At 38.8% G+C, this 16,092-nt stretch overlaps 1 protein-coding gene across 6 annotated transcripts in view; it reads right to left on the reverse strand.

The window, feature by feature from the left end:
* Positions 1 to 16,092, reverse strand: part of LOC132002835 (NEDD4-binding protein 2-like 2) — a 106,687-nt gene that overhangs the window by 59,485 nt on the left and 31,110 nt on the right. The gene's annotated exons all lie outside the window — the stretch shown is intronic.

Raw genomic sequence — 16,092 nt, forward strand, 5'->3', positions numbered from 1 at the left:
TGGGATTGCTTCAAATACAGAAAAGCCTTTTTACTTTCCCTTGACAAGATCACACTGCTGCATGCATAAAATTCATGATTAACAAGGTAAATGAGTTCAATATTCCAACATATTAGCTCCAGTTTTATCAATTACATTTCCCATCTTCTATTACAAATCTAGTTTAATTGCCAAGATTTGGACAGTTCTAATTCTTTTTAAATGATGCTTGCAGTTCATTTTCACTGCTAACAAATAATTTACACTGACAGTATTGCTTCACAGATAGCCACTATTCACTAAGAAAAATGTACAGCTAATTATAATTTATCCTGTGATATGGTCATAAAATAAATTTTAAAAGCTTGGCTTGGACTTAATGTGTTAAAAAAAAAATCAGCTTAGTAACTGTTTACGCCAAGATTAGGAGAACTAAGGTACTTTCTCAGGTAAAGCCTATCCTGTCCCCTGAATTTAAAATTGTAACCACTCCCTCCCTCCTCTACTCCCAACACACATCTTCTTACCCTGAGCCAGACACTCTTTATCCTCTTTCTCCTTTTTCTCCTTAGCACTTACCACCTTTTAACATACAATATGATTAATTTGTCTTAAGTTCTTATGAAGTTTTATGTATTTTGCTCCCACCTGACCCCTAGTTCCTGGAATAGTGCCTGTAACATCAAAGGTGATGTTCATTTTAGTACTGGGTTAAAAGTGGGAGCTATTGCTCTTGTTTGAACGTATTTATAGAAATATGTGGGAAATGCAATGTTTAATTTTCCAATTAGGGTTAATCCTCATTTTTCACCATATATTTCTTTTTATTTTATTTTATTTTTTTAAGATTTTATTTGTCAGAGAGAGAGAGAACACAAGCAAGAGGAATGGCAGGCAGAGGGAGAAGCAGGCTCCCAGCTGAGCAAGGAGACTGATGCAGGACTCTATCCTAGAACTCCCGAATCATGACCTGAGTTAAAGGTAGATGCTTAACTGACTCAGCCACCCAGGCATCTCTTTCACCTGTTTATAAACAAGCAGGAAAGCACTTTCTCCTATAGCCTTAACTGAAGTTTACCAAAGCATTCACAGTTGAAGAGAAGCTTATATCCCTAGGACAGTGGCTCAGAAACTGAAAATACAAAACAAACCCAAGCCGAGAAAACTCACAGGTAAGGGATTTTGCAGGAAAAGGGAACAGGAGGCTGCTTTTCTTTTTTTATATTCTTTGGGACTCACGTGACTCTTCTTATTTACTAATCATATCAATATTCTTTCTCACTGTACTTACTATATACACTTAACTTGTATTATCTTAATCTTCACAACAACCCTATGAGGCAGATACTATTAACAAACCCACTTTATAAACAGAAGACATTGAAATTTAAGTAATTTCCCCAAACATCTGAGATGTCTGGCATTTAAAGTTTGCATTCTTAAATACAATGTAATACTGCTTCCCAATTCATCATGACAAATTATATGGTCATGATGAATTCCAAGAGTTCAGATTCCAATATCAGTATTATTACCTGACTAACTCTACTCATGTTATACAATGCAGAGACCAAATACAAAAAAGAGAGGGAATTTCTGTAGATGTTTTTGGTAAAAAGTTCTAGTAATTGAAAATTACTAACAGTATCTTTTGATGGACTAGTCATACCAAAGAAACTTTAGGCTACAAAGTAATTAAGCCAATAATCAAAAGAGAAATAAATAAAACAAACAAAAACACCCAGTAGTAGTTCACAACAATTTATCAACAACAACAAAAAAGACTGTAGTTACTTACTTACCAGAAGTTCTTCCTAATTGAAATGGTCATTTATCATAGAATTTGCATATATGGAAAAAATAAATACTACTTTGCCAAAAAAACACACCTTTTTTACATATTCTCCCAAAGGCCTAACTCTGACAAGGCAACAAATTAAATACTAAAGCTAAATGGCTTTCTGAAAACTACACGGAAAGAAAAATATATTATGAAGCTTGTTTATCTCTTATCCTAAGCCTGAAATGAGAAATGTGATATCCATGCATGATCTCATAAGCACATCATCCCCACTGCCTTTGGATTTAGCCCTTTTTTTTTTTAATATTTTATTTATTTACTTGACAGAGAGAGATCACAAGCAGGCAGAGAGAGAGAGGAGGAAGCAGGCTCCCTGCTGAGCAGAGAGCCCGACGCGGGCCTCTATCTCAGGACCCTGAGATCATGACCCCAGATGAAGGCAGCGGCTTAACCCACTGAGCCACCCAGGCGCCCGGATTTAGCACTTTCTAATGATGCTTATTTTAACTTTTTTTTTTTTAAGTTTTTATTTATTTGACAGAAAGCATGCCAGAGAACACAAGCAGTAGAAGCAGCAGATGGAGAGGGAGAAGCAGGCTCCCAGAGCCAGACTCAGAACGGATTGTGACCTGGGCCAGGGTCGACAGCATGCTTAACTGACTGAGCCACACAGGTGCCCCAAATGATGCTTATTTTAAACATCCTAAAGATGAAGATAAAATTTTAAAAACCTTTTTTTTTTTTCCCCTACATGTATCTTACAGGTCATTTTTAGGCTCAACATGTTTTCCAATTGGAAATTAATATGATTAAAGTGAGAATACATTAATTTACTATGCTTGAACAGGAGATTAATACCCTTTCAAATTGCAAACTTACTCCTGCTTGGTAAATCCTATTAGTAGCAAGCATTCTTAAGATAGCCCTGATTTGCTACAACGTTTCAAGTTCCTAACATGTTTGACACATTTGAAAGTCACAACTGGTGTTTTAAAATAAATATAGTAACTACACATCTAAATCTTTCCAAACATGAAATTAAGAAGAAAGTATCATCCCCTCTAAGAATAAACAATTTCCAAAACTGGATAGCCTCATAAGCACAAATTTAAAGTTTTATATACTTAAAACTGGGGGGTTATTTTTAAATCCATCATTTATGTAAATAGAAAGAACTGATCAGCAAAAATATGTGTATTTGAAGCCCTGATTTTTCAACATATGAAAAAAAATCATACAACTTGGTCAACTGACAGATATCAATAATTCTATTCACTGGAAAATGGCTGATGCCCCTAGATGTTTTTGAACAAATGTTTATGTCAATGAATGCCTTCCATGTGTTGTCACTGCAAATTAGTTACCATTATTGTACTGAGCTGTAGTTATACCTTAAATGATTTCATATGTATTAGAACTACTTACTGGCTCTCTTACAAACAGCTCCACATAGTTAACCTTTTGGAATTCTTCTATCTGCATTTTATAGTATTTTTGTATCATCAAATGTTTTTAGGCTATCAAATCTAATTTCTTATCCTCTCTGGGACTGCCCAGACTAACACAACCTGCCACTGCTAAAAGATTTGTGGTAGCGAAACCATTAAAATAACCTTATTGGAATTTTGTACAAAAAATGTAAATTGTCTGAGAGAGAGAGAGCCTTTAAAATAGGGATCTGGGGGGCACCTGGGTGGCTCAGTGGGTTAAGCCGCTGCCTTCGGCTCAGATAATGATCTCAGGGTCCTGGGATCGAGTCCCGCATCGGGCTCTCTGCTCAGCAGGGAGCCTTCTTCCCTCTCTCTCTGCCTGCCTCTCCGACTACTTGTGACTTCTGTCAAATAAATAAATAAAATCTTAAAAAAAAAAAATAGGGATCTGGGTATACAGACCATGTGCTGTCTGCCTTAACAAATCAGAAATCTTTTCTTACTTTTGAGATTTTAGACATGTTCCAAAGCTTTAAGGAAATGACTACTGAATAAGTGAATTGTTCTTGTATTTGTGATTTGTGTTTGGAGTGAAAGAACATCTAGAACAAGATCTGGAACACAATAGGTCCTCAATTCATGTATGGACATATCGCCTGCGTGTGTGTGTGTGTGTGTGTGTGTGTGTGTTTAACAGACACAAAAAGGGCCTGAAGGATGCACACCAAATTGTTAACTCTGTTTAGGGGAAGGGGATTAGGGATAAAAAGGACTGTTACTTCTGCTTCATCTCCTTATGTGTCAGTGGTTTTAGGTCATGCTTGAATTATCTGTATGTATAATTTATATCCTGGTTTGTGTTTCCCAAGACAATTCAAGCACAACAGATCATTTCCACACTAAGTCCTTGGGATGACTGTCCTCACTGTGTACCTGCCAGTTACACTTGGAGTTCTCTCTTCTTACCACAAGAAATGTTCACATGGAGCATCTCCCACTGAAAGCTGTATGGCATGCTAACCAATGCTAACGAATGCTTTTTCACAGTTAGGTAGTGCGGTTTTCAATTATGCTTTAGAGTACTCTGGTAGAATTCTTTTTTTACTTTCCCGCTTGCAGTTGTTCTCTTTTTGGTTCATGACATAATATGTAAGTGGATCCTAACACATATAGTACCAGACTATATAATCTTCGTAATGGGCTGGCTGCATTCCTGGATCTCACCAGTGACTTGATTTTTCCCTCCATGTTCCAAAGGAAAAAACTATCTAAAAAGTTTGATCTTAGGCTATCTAAGTCTATGGACATAAAGTTCAGACAATGCCATTCTTCTATAGATCTCTGGCTATTTCTTTCTTTTCTTTTTTTCTTTTTTTATTTTTTTAAGTTTTTTTTTTTTAATTTTTCTTAACATATAATGTATTATTTGCTTCAAGGGTACAGGTCTGGGAATCATCAGTCTTACACAATTCACAGCACTCATCACAGCACATACCCGTCCCAATGTCTGTAATCCAGCCACCATATCCCTGATCTCTGGCTATTTCTTAAGAGTTAGTTCACATTTTCTAGCTTTCTTCCAGGCAGCAGACAGGCTGACTTCTTGGACTCAGTTTTCACTTCTCTATTCCTCCATGCATCCTGCTGTGTATAGTACCTTCATGTTTAAATTGGTAAACAACCTTGTTCTACCTTAGGTTTTTCTCATCAGCTATTATAACCACAATCACTCAACAAAATAGTTTATAACGTGTCACATAACTTCTGGTTTCTTTATGACTATGTGAAGAACTCAGGATGCTGACCATTGCTGAACTGGATAAATGTCCCCACCCTACCCCTAGTCTCCTGTCAACATTTCTTATTAAAATGTTAAATGTACTTATTAGAGACGTGACTTAAACAGCTTAGTTTCAATCATGTTTTATGCTGTTTTTAACATATAAATTAAGAAGGAAATCAACTTAAGTGCCTTAAAAATCTTCATGAACTTCTCTAGGTAGCCAACTCAACAAACACCAAGACTCAGATTAATGATGAACTATTAAAACACTATAAGCTGATATTACTCAGTATAAAGACTGAGATTTTTGGTAAAGGAAAGAAATGACTGAAAGCCAGGAATCCTGGATGCTAATTTCATCTCTTTGGACCTCAATTTCCTCATCTACAAAATGTGAGTTTTTAGCTAGATGTCCTAAAATCCCTTTTGGCCCTAATATACTATATTTTAACATGTCAAAATGCTCTGCTAAATACAAAACATCAATATATTTAGTATTTTTTTTGCAGAATCTCGAGTATACCATAAATAGCACCTCATTAATATTCACAGTATTTATAGAAAAACAAAAAGGTATTATCTCTTTTTTTTAAAGATTTATTTATTTTAGAGAGAGAAGAGAACATGGCTGGGAGGCGCAGAGGGAGAGAGAATCTCAAGCCGACTCCATGCTGAGTGTGGAGCCTGACACTGGGCTCAATCACACAACCGAGATCAAGACCTGAGCCAAAATCAAGAGTCAGATGCTCAACCAACTGTGTCACCCAGTGTCCCAAAAAAAGGTTATTATCTTTATATGTAATATTTGATTCATGAACTAGGATAGTAATTTGTAAAAGGTCACAAAACTATAGTATATTTAGAACAGTGATTCTCATTTCCTGATTGTAATCTTCTACTCACTATACTATCTTTGTTGCTATTTTGTTACACTTAGAAAGCTGTATGTTTTAACCCTTCTCACACTCAATCAGCCAATCTGCTCTCCAATGTTCTCAAAACTACCCTGCTCAATTCTTTACTGCTTGAAATCTCCATAGCATTTTCTTTCCCCTTCAAACTCTTTCACTGGAATAATTACCAATGATACTTTCCTGTTTCCTACAGCCATGCCTTAGAATTCTTGGTGCATTATTTGTCTCATTTTCTACAAAATTTCTATTAATTTTCTAATAAATTTCAGCCATATACAGAAAGATCTGTCACTACCGTCTCTACATTCACCAGTATCTGGTTGGAGCTTATACCTTTATACAGACCCAATACATTCTCAGTATCATCATGGTTGAAAAGGACACCAGAGATGTTTTGTACTATTTGCTTCAATGGTTTGGGACCTTCCTCTTTCAGTGGCCTTTCTCATATTCCCTTCTAGGACTTCCAAGTTCTTGGTCCTTGAAATTAATTTATGAAATTAGTTTTCCAAAGATTTGGCTTAAACATCCCTTCTGCATCACTCCCAGCTTCCCTGAGCAAAATATCCCTACCTAGCTGAGGTCTCCGGATGTAAGCTCTTTTGCCCACCTTGTCTGACCAGAACCACAATCAAGTCCATCTGCTCTCAGCTCCCTACACAAGTTTTCAGACTTGTCCTAAAACTAGCAAATACAGAAACATTGTTAATTCAACATGTACAAGTGAGAGAAACACTCTACTCCATGGTTCCAGGAAAGGGAGGGAAGGAGGCCAATTCTAACTTCTGATCAATTTTTGCCAGTAAGAGAGATGAAGGAGGTATTATTCACCTAAATTCAGGCACTCTCATCTCAGAGTCTCTCTAGGACACCACCTACCCTAGAAAAAAATTAGAAGAAAATTATAGAGAAACTATACAATTTTTTTATGCAAATAAAAACTGCCATTGAGAGCACCCGGCTGGCCCAGTTGTTAAGTCTGCCTTCAGCTGAGGTCATGATTCCAGGGTTTTGGAATCGAGTCCCACTTCAGGCTCCCTGCTCCGTGGGAAGCCTGCTTCTCCCTCTCCCACTCCTCCTCCTTGTATTCCCTCTTTCACTGTCTCTGTCAAATAAATAAAATCTTTAAAGAAACAAACAAACAAACAAAAAAACCTGCCATGAATATCCAAGAGTCCACAACTCTCAGACCTTAAAGGGCTACAATAATGTGGCCAACATGACTTGTTAAAATACTTAAATTCTTTTGTACCATTTAGTATATAATTATCCTGGGCTCCTAATTTGCAGCCCAGTCCCTTCTCTAAGACTCTTACTGGCCCACTAACAGGTTAGTGACTGGCATCACAAAGGACCCATACGTTTCCTCTCTAACACAGTAACCAGCCTCAATTATGACCAGCTGATGCCCATGCAGTCAATCCCCCCAAATCTTGCCTCCTAGACATTGCTATTGGCTCCCTTCAGGGACAGACTGCAAGGGTAAGCCTGTGTTTCACCTGCCTTTCCTGCCCATTCCTGGAGAAACTCAAGTGGGTCCTGACCAGGAACAAACCTGGCACTAGCAATCAGCCAGCTAGATCCTGTTCTTTCATGTCCCCTCTGCTAGAGCTGGCCTGGAAGACAGTAGGAGACGAGATACCAATGGTAGGACCACTGGCACCCCAGCAGACCCTTTTGGCCCCCTGACCAAAAGGCTTACTACTCACCATTGAGTTGCCTTTATGTGGTTACTTAGAGGAACTGCAGCTTCCCCAGGATTCTGACTGAGACAGCAAGAAAAAGAGCAGATGTGCAAGCTGGCCAACTGGCTGACAACACCATTAAATGATTTGAACATGACCTCTGCAAGAACACATATGCAATCAAGCTACCTCTGGGTTTTGACCACCCTTTTGACATACCTGAGACTCACCTCCAGTGAAGAAGACAAAGACACTTACCAACTGTGCTAAGGGATGGGTCAGTTAGCTGAAATGCCACCAGATTCCAAATTCTGACTGCATACTCAAGAGCCACCTTGCAATGACCCCCTCACTCAGTGTATTCCCATCAATAGGAACTCTCAAATCTACCAGCTACCTTAAGAATTTGGGTTCTGACCTAGCACCTTCTCACTATTCCTGCCTAAGACTTGATGGGTCAGCCCAAGTCAGGGTGGGTAGGTTTAGGTAGGGGTGAGGTGAGGAGTCCATAAAAATGGAAGTGGACTTGTGCTTATCACAGACAAACAGGCCTTTATCAAACAAATGAAAAAAAGAAATTTGATTAAATAACATAGTTGGTGATCCCACATCTCTGTCAGATGGTTATATTCATTTCCAGAGGGCAGTTCAGAATACAAAGAGAGAAACATAACATGGGTTCGGGAGGATCCCATCTTCCTCTGTTAAATGCTGGTGCTTTTAGTAGGGGAACAAGAACAAAAACAAAAAAACAAGGAACACTGGCTCTACCAGGACAAGGGTAGCCTTCATGCATTAACTATGCAGAAAGCCTCACCATTCCACTCATCTTTCATTTTAGTCAATTCAGAGACACCCAAAATTTTCAGTTTTTTATAACCTATATATTGGACAGCTAAAATAGCCCAGGTGATTTTCTGTCACATGAGCTGGACAACCAACAACAACATTGGACGACCATGTTCCACCCAAATCCTTTGTAATCCTCTGGTGACCAATGAAACCAGAACAAATAATCAAATTTTAACAACCAAAAGATGGTTAAACATAAACTATGCTTGACCAAGTTCAGGGCTACCCTGAAGTGGCTCCCCAACAGCAGAATGCTGAGGAAAACAGAGACCACACACACTATCAGAATGGCCACACCATACACTCAGTGGTGTAAGTCCCACCACAAGTTGTACGCCTCTGTCAAACCAATGCCTTGAGAAGCTCCCTCAGGCCACTCCACATATTCAACAAACGTGACAAAGTGTTTGGTGGCTTTCAACTAACTGGCAAGTAGTCCACAAATACTTTCTATTACTCTGTCAAGTATAATCCATTCCAAACAGACCTACTCAAAAGTATTATCCACATTGATGCCAATCCATAAGCAGTTTGCTACTAGTCCACAACTACAGAAATTGAGAATAAGTTTTTAAAAACTTTTATAACAACCTGGATTTCTATATCTGTTGAATTTAATACTTATATTTAAATTTTTTCTAGTAATTTAGTTTACCGAGGTATCAGGCTGTGATATATTATAAATTTTTAAAAAACGAACTTTTCACCAGTTTGAAAGGTGCTTATCTAAAACAAATGCAACTATGTCATATTTCTGAAATCTCTTTAGTGATACCCATTATCTGCATCACAAAGTATTAGTTCATTAACACTGTCAGGTTCTCCATGATCTGACCCTTTGGTCAGACTACCTCTTGAGAACAGAACTTCCCAAGAGTGTGCTTGGCAATGCCTCAAACGGGTGAAAGGTAAGACCACTGAAAGTGGCTCGTGCAATGTGGAATTTTCAAGCCCTAGGGCCAGTAGTCTTGGGAAGAGTAGATTATACCATTTACTCCAGCAAATCCTACAAATTTTGTTTTCTCTGTCATAATGAGAAAAAGACTGAAAACTGATGCCTGAAATTATATCCTACTATATTATATACCAAATGTTATGCTCCAACAACAATGAAAATCCTGGGACACCTGGGTGGCTCAGTTGGTTAAGCAGCTGCCTTCGGCTCAGGTCATGATACCAGCATCCTGGGATCGAGTCCCACATCGGGCTCCTTGCTCCGCAGGGAGCCTGCTTCTCCCTCTGCCTCTGCCTTCCACTCTGTCTGCCTGTGCTCGCTCTCACTCTCTCTCTGACAAATAAATAAAATCTTTTAAAAAAACAAAAAACAATGAAAATCCTGCTTTCCAATCCATGCCCAAATTTGTTGCTAACACAGACCTCTCACCTGAACATACTACCTATTCTACATCTCCATACAGATGTATTTCTTAGGTGGCATTTCAAACTTAACATGTCCAGAAGTGAGCATCTCTTTCCCTTTCCAAATGTGCTTCTCGTACATTATTTCCCAGTAAACTTTTTCTCTCTCGTGCATTTTATTTGATTTTTCAGCAAATCCTGACAACTCAGCATCAACAACTCTCACCAACACCTTTACCCCGTGGTTAAAGTCATAGTCATCTCTCACTTGGATTATGACAAGAGCCCTGCTTCGGCTCTTGCCTAAAACAGATTATTAAGAGAGCAGCCAGAACTGACGTGTGTAACTTGAACACGTACATAATTCTGAGTATAACCCAGAACTCTGGAACAGTTTCCCGTCTCAGGGGAAGTGAAGGCCTATGCTCCTTCAAGAATTCACAAGACTCGGGTATTTGGTTGCTTCTTCCTCTCTGTCTTCTACTATTTTGCCCTGTGATCACTTGGCTCCAGGAAAATCTCCTGCTAGTTCTTAACCACACCAAGCACAGTCCCACCTCATCTTGGCCCCTACTTGCAGGATCCATTGTCTGGAATGCTCTTCCTACATTGCTGTCCTTGCTAATTCACTCTCTTCAAGTCTCTGCTCAAAAGTTATCTCTTCAGTTAGGCCTTTATGATGACTCCAGGTAAAGTAGCACTGATACCCCTAAGCCCCATCCTCCCTGTCCCATTTATGCTGCTTCCAGTGTTTCCCATAGCATTTATCATTTATTTATTGCTGACTCTAGGACAGCATAGGACTGTATCTCTAGAATATGTATCTAGACTGTATCTCTAGAAAAATGCCTGGCATATAGTAGGGCACTCATGAAATACTGTTGAGTAAATACATGCATGAATAAATGTATTACTGCTTCCTGCCTCTGAGCCCTTGATCACTCAGTGGATATTGCCTGTAGGCCCTTTTTCCATACTTCTCTTGTTAAAATCCCACCTTTAGACTAGGCTTAGAAATCAACACCTCCAGGAAGACTTCCCCACGCTTAGTCATCCACCTTTCATTCACAACCAACTCATTAACTGAACAGTGTAAAAGCAGAAAACATTTTACTGCCTCTTCTCATTACTGGCTCGTATTTCCCAAACACATTCCCCCAATTAGAAAACACCATTCCATTCCCAGTAGCTACTGCTTCCACCTATTTCCCTACTGCACTGAGTACTTCTATTACATATCTGCAAAGATTGTCCCAAGAGTACTTGATGTACTTAGGAAAAACATAAAGCATTCTGATATGCACTAGGAAAAGCAATTCAAGGAAGCCTTGTTTTCCTAGTCCAATTCTGTAACTTAAAATCAGCCCATTTCCCACCAAGAAATGATAGAGCTAGGAATAAAGCGTGCCTCCAGCATTTCAACACAACTCATGACACCGTTGCATGCAGCCGACCTTACTTGAGTTTTATTTTGGTTTCTGGCTCCTGACTTCTTGTCTTCCAGTTAACCACAGCTTTGTTTCATATTTGTTGACTGAACTTATATTTCCTCAGCATAATCTTCACATTTTCTCAGACTTATAGTTAAGACCCATTGTGACTCTTTTTCCTGCAGTGGGCAAGATGCTCCCGAGTTTCAGGTCTGGAGACATACGATTGCTCTGTACCCTCAGCAAATCTAACCCAGCTCCTATAAAGGGAGAATTCATATAACCAAACACACACATCCAAACATTCCACATCATTTCCATACCATAGCAATCTACTGATGTCTTACTTGGGAAGTCTCAAGATTATTTTTTTTTTTAAAAAGATTTTATTTATTTGACAGTGAGAGAGCACACAAGCAGGAGGAGCAGCAGGCAGAGGGAGAAGCAGGATCCCCTCTGAGCAAAGAGCCCAACCTGGGGCTTGATCCCATGATGCTAAACCAATTGAGCCATCCACGTGCCCCTATTTAACTGATTAGAAACTGCTTTTCCTTCTGATTTCCCTTCTCCATTGAATGTTATTTATTCTGCCTACAGATAACCTCATTTTTCTATAAACAAATTGTTTCTAAATATAGTAATTCACCTACTTCACTGTAATAGAGTACAAAATAATGAGTCAAGAAGATTGTTATGTCATAAAAGACTTAGAATGCTATCATTTAAAAAAATGAGAGGCACCTGGGTGGCTCAGTCAATTAAGCATCCGACTTTTGATTTTGGCTCAGGTCACGAAATGAACCCTGTGTTGGGCTCCATGCTCAGCAGGGAGTCTGCTTGAGATTCTTTCCCTCTCCCAGCCTCTACTCTCACACCTGCGCACATACTTTCTCTCAAATAAATAAATTTTTAAACATAGAAAAAAATGAGGTACTACTAATTGTATCTCCAAGTTACAAATTGCCTTTTACCTTTCACCCTTTGTCTAATGACTCTTGTTGACAACTCTTACCACTTTTCTAACTGTATTACAAAAGTTGAAAACTGACACACTCAAACTGATGTTCCCATCTTGAATAACTCATTTCATAGAAGCCCAGGCTGTAATTAACTATTCCATCACACCAAGACATAAACTTTACATAAAATGTCATATATGAAAAACAAAGGAAAAATTATCTCCAAGAAGATGGGCCGGAGGCGGGGGGGGGGGGGGGGGGGGGGGGTCTCATCATGCTTGGGATTAAAAAAAAAAAAAAAAGGGGTGCCTGTGTGGCTCAGCGGGTTAAAGCCTCTGCCTTCAGCTCAGGTCATGATCTCAGGGTCCTGAGATCGAGCCCTGCATCGGGCTCTCTGCTCAGCGGGGAGCCTGCTTTCCCCTTTCTCTCTGCCTACTTGTGATCTCTGTTAAATAAATAAATAAAATCTTAAAAATATATATATATATATACTTTTCTTCTTTTGAAGAAATGTGTTTGTGTGTTCTTGCCAATACACTGCTCTGTGAAACTAATCATATCAAATTTGTCAGTAAAAATGGGAGTATCAAGTCGATTGACTCATACCAAGATCATACAACACAGATGAATAAAGCTGATATGTATGCTAGAAGGGTACGTACATTATCATAAATTGTTTTGGGCTGTTCTACAGCTTAACTCAAGTACCTTTGATGAGGAGGAAGGACTATGAAGATCTTTGACAAATTAAATAACCAAAAATAAAACACCAAACTTTATCCTCCCAGATATATCTGGCATTTCTAAATAGTATAAAAATTAATCGGTTTGTTTCCTTCTCTGCCCGTTCACTAGTATATATCAAAAGAGGTAAAATCACCAAAAAGCAAAACAAAATCACAGAATTTCAGGGCTAACACAAGAACAGCTATTTCAGGTGAAACTCTAACACACTCATCTCGTTTCATCGATCCAATAACCTTATGTTATAGAGTGAGAAAGTATTATTCTTACTTATGAGGGCAAGTTTCAGAAAGTTAAGTGGCTTGCCCAAGCTGTAGTCAGAACTGCTACTGTTATCTTCTAATGATGCAATTTCAAATTCTGTGTTCCACTGTTAAGTGGAGGTTTCTGTTCTTCACAATCCCGAAGGGGCCTTGAAGGAACAGTCTGAAACACAGAACTCAATTATACTGTGAATATCAGTCAGGAAACCCACTGTATACTTCTGAATGAAAGACCTGACAGGCCACCCACTGTATACTTCTGAATGAAACACCTGACATTTTTGGAAAGCTTTGAGTTAAAAATTAAGAACTGATTCAGTCAAATATACTTATTTTACACATGAAGGAGCTGCAGAAGAGAGAAGGAAATGTCTCACAAATGTCTCTCAACTAGCTAGCAGTAGTTGTGTATTAGTTTTGTAAGGCTGTGACAAAGTACCACAGACTGGGTGGGTGGCTTAATCAACAGAAATTTATTTTCTCAGAATTTTGGAGGTTTCAAGTCTGAGACTGAAATGTCAGCAGGGTTTCTTCTAAGGCCTCTCTCCTTAGCTGATAGATGGCTGTCTTCTTCCAATATCTTCGTATGGTCTTCCTTTTGTATGTGTCTGTGTCCTAATATCTTCTTTTTATAAGGATACCAGTCATATTAAATTAAGAGCCCATCATTATGACCTTATTCTCTATCTTCCAAAACAGTTACATTCTGGGGCACTGGGGGTTAGAACTTCAGCATATAAATTTTAAGGTAACATAATTCAGTCTGTGACACTCTACTTTCTCATCCCCACAACTCATGTCCTTCTCACAAGCAAAAAAAATTCACTGCATTCCAACAACTCCTAAAGTCTTAACTCATCCCAGCATCAACTCTAAGTTCGATACCTCATCTAAATATCATTTAAATCAGATATGGGTGAACCTCCGTTAGGATTCATCCTGAGGCAAAATTCCTCTTCAACTGTAACTATGAATCTAGGTAAGTTACCTCTTTCTAAATACAATAGTGGGACAGGCATAGAATAGACATTCTCATTCCAAAAGGGAAAAATCACAAAGAGAGGGGTAATGGATCACAAACAATTCAAAAACAAACAAGGCAAAGTGCACTAGATTTTAAGGCTAAAGAATAATCCCTCTTTGGCTCCATGCTCTGCCCTCTAGGTGGAGGCCCTGCCTTCCAGGCCCACCAATGTGGTAGCCCCAATCCCTCAGGCTTGGGGCTTTGATCCCATGGTGGCCATGGCCACCCTGCCAGCTTCTGAACTTTCTTCAGGTTCTGTTCTGTTCCTTAAGGACAGCACATGATCACAGACAGATCATAAGACAGGTCAGTAGGGCCTGTCTTATGGAATCCCAGCAATAAGGGGCCTCCCTTCATTTCATCCTGTTTTGTCCCTTTCGGTCCAAGCTGTTAGGGTTTCTCCTAGCATAATCCCATCTCTATTTCTGCTGAGGCAGCTTACTGGATGCTTAAATTACTTGCCCATAATCTCTTTAGCAAACCATTTTCTAGCAACAATGTTCGTGTTATCTCCAGAACACATACTTTCTAATTTTTCAAAATAAGCATAGGCTGAGAATTTTCCACATCTTCAAATTTGGTTCCTTTTTGCTTAACAATTCTTTCCTCAATTTCTTTCTCCTCTTGCATTTTCCTATAAGCAAGAAGAAATGAAGCTGTGTATCTTAACACTTTGAACTCTCAGCTAAATAATGAAGTTCATTATATTAAGCTCTATTTTCCACAAAACACTGGGATACAATTTAGCCAGTTCTTTGTCACATTCTAACAAGATCGCCTTTTCTTCATTCTTCAGTAACACTTCCATCTGAGGCTTCACCAAAGCATCTTTGTTATTTCTACCAAGACTCTTGTGATCATATATCTCTCTCCAAGACAACAGAAACCATTTCTTTCCTTTCATAGCTCTTACCAGAATCACCTTTAACATCCACATACATACCTACTGACAGATTTCCAGAGGTAACACTGTTTTTTTCTAACATGCACCTCAAAATTCTTCAAACCTCCACCATACCCGGTCTGAGTCACTTCAATATTTCTAGGTATTAATTATAGCAGCACCCCACTTCCCAGTACCAAAATCTATGTTAGTTTGCCAAATTTACAAAGTACCACAGATTGGTTGGCTTAAGCAACAGAAATTAATTTTCTCACAATTATGGGGGTCAGAAGTCCAAGATCACGGTGTCAGCAGAATTGATTTCTTCAAAGGTCTCTCTCCTTGGCTTTCAGATAGCAGTCTTTCTCCAGTGTCTTCACAAGGCCTCCCATTTACGTGTGTCTATCCTAATCACTTCCTAGAAGGACACCAGTCATACTTGATTTGGGCCTAACCACATGATCTCTTTTTATCTTAATTACCTGGAAAGGCCCTATATCCCAAAATAGCCACATTCGAGGTACTGGACTTCAACACATGAACTTTGAGGTGACAAAATTCAGCCCACAACAGACTAAAAATACTCACATTCACTTCTTGTGATAAATACTACGTATCACTCTTTCCTAACCACTGTGCTAGCTGATGACCATGATGCAATGGTGAACAAAAGATACAATGTCTGACTCAAAATCTCTAACTTAAAAATAACGAGGGAAAACAATCATATAATCATACAAATTAACAAATAAAAAGTATATGAGAACTTATACCAGGTATTTTGGACCTTGTCAAGCCTGCTATGTTCAAAAGGCTTCTTTGAAGAGCTCAAATCTGGAAGGATGAGTATGGAAGGGGTGTATACACACAGAATTTCCCAGGAAGGGAAACCAAACAGCAGTCAAAAAACTGAGAGGTGGACAGTGGGGCCGGAATACAGAAAGTAAGAAGAGTAATAAAACATGAGGTTGGATAGGAAGGTAGAG

The sequence above is a fragment of the Mustela nigripes genome, chromosome 15 (genome assembly GCF_022355385.1).
Source record: "Mustela nigripes isolate SB6536 chromosome 15, MUSNIG.SB6536, whole genome shotgun sequence".
Taxonomy (NCBI): domain Eukaryota; kingdom Metazoa; phylum Chordata; class Mammalia; order Carnivora; family Mustelidae; genus Mustela; species Mustela nigripes.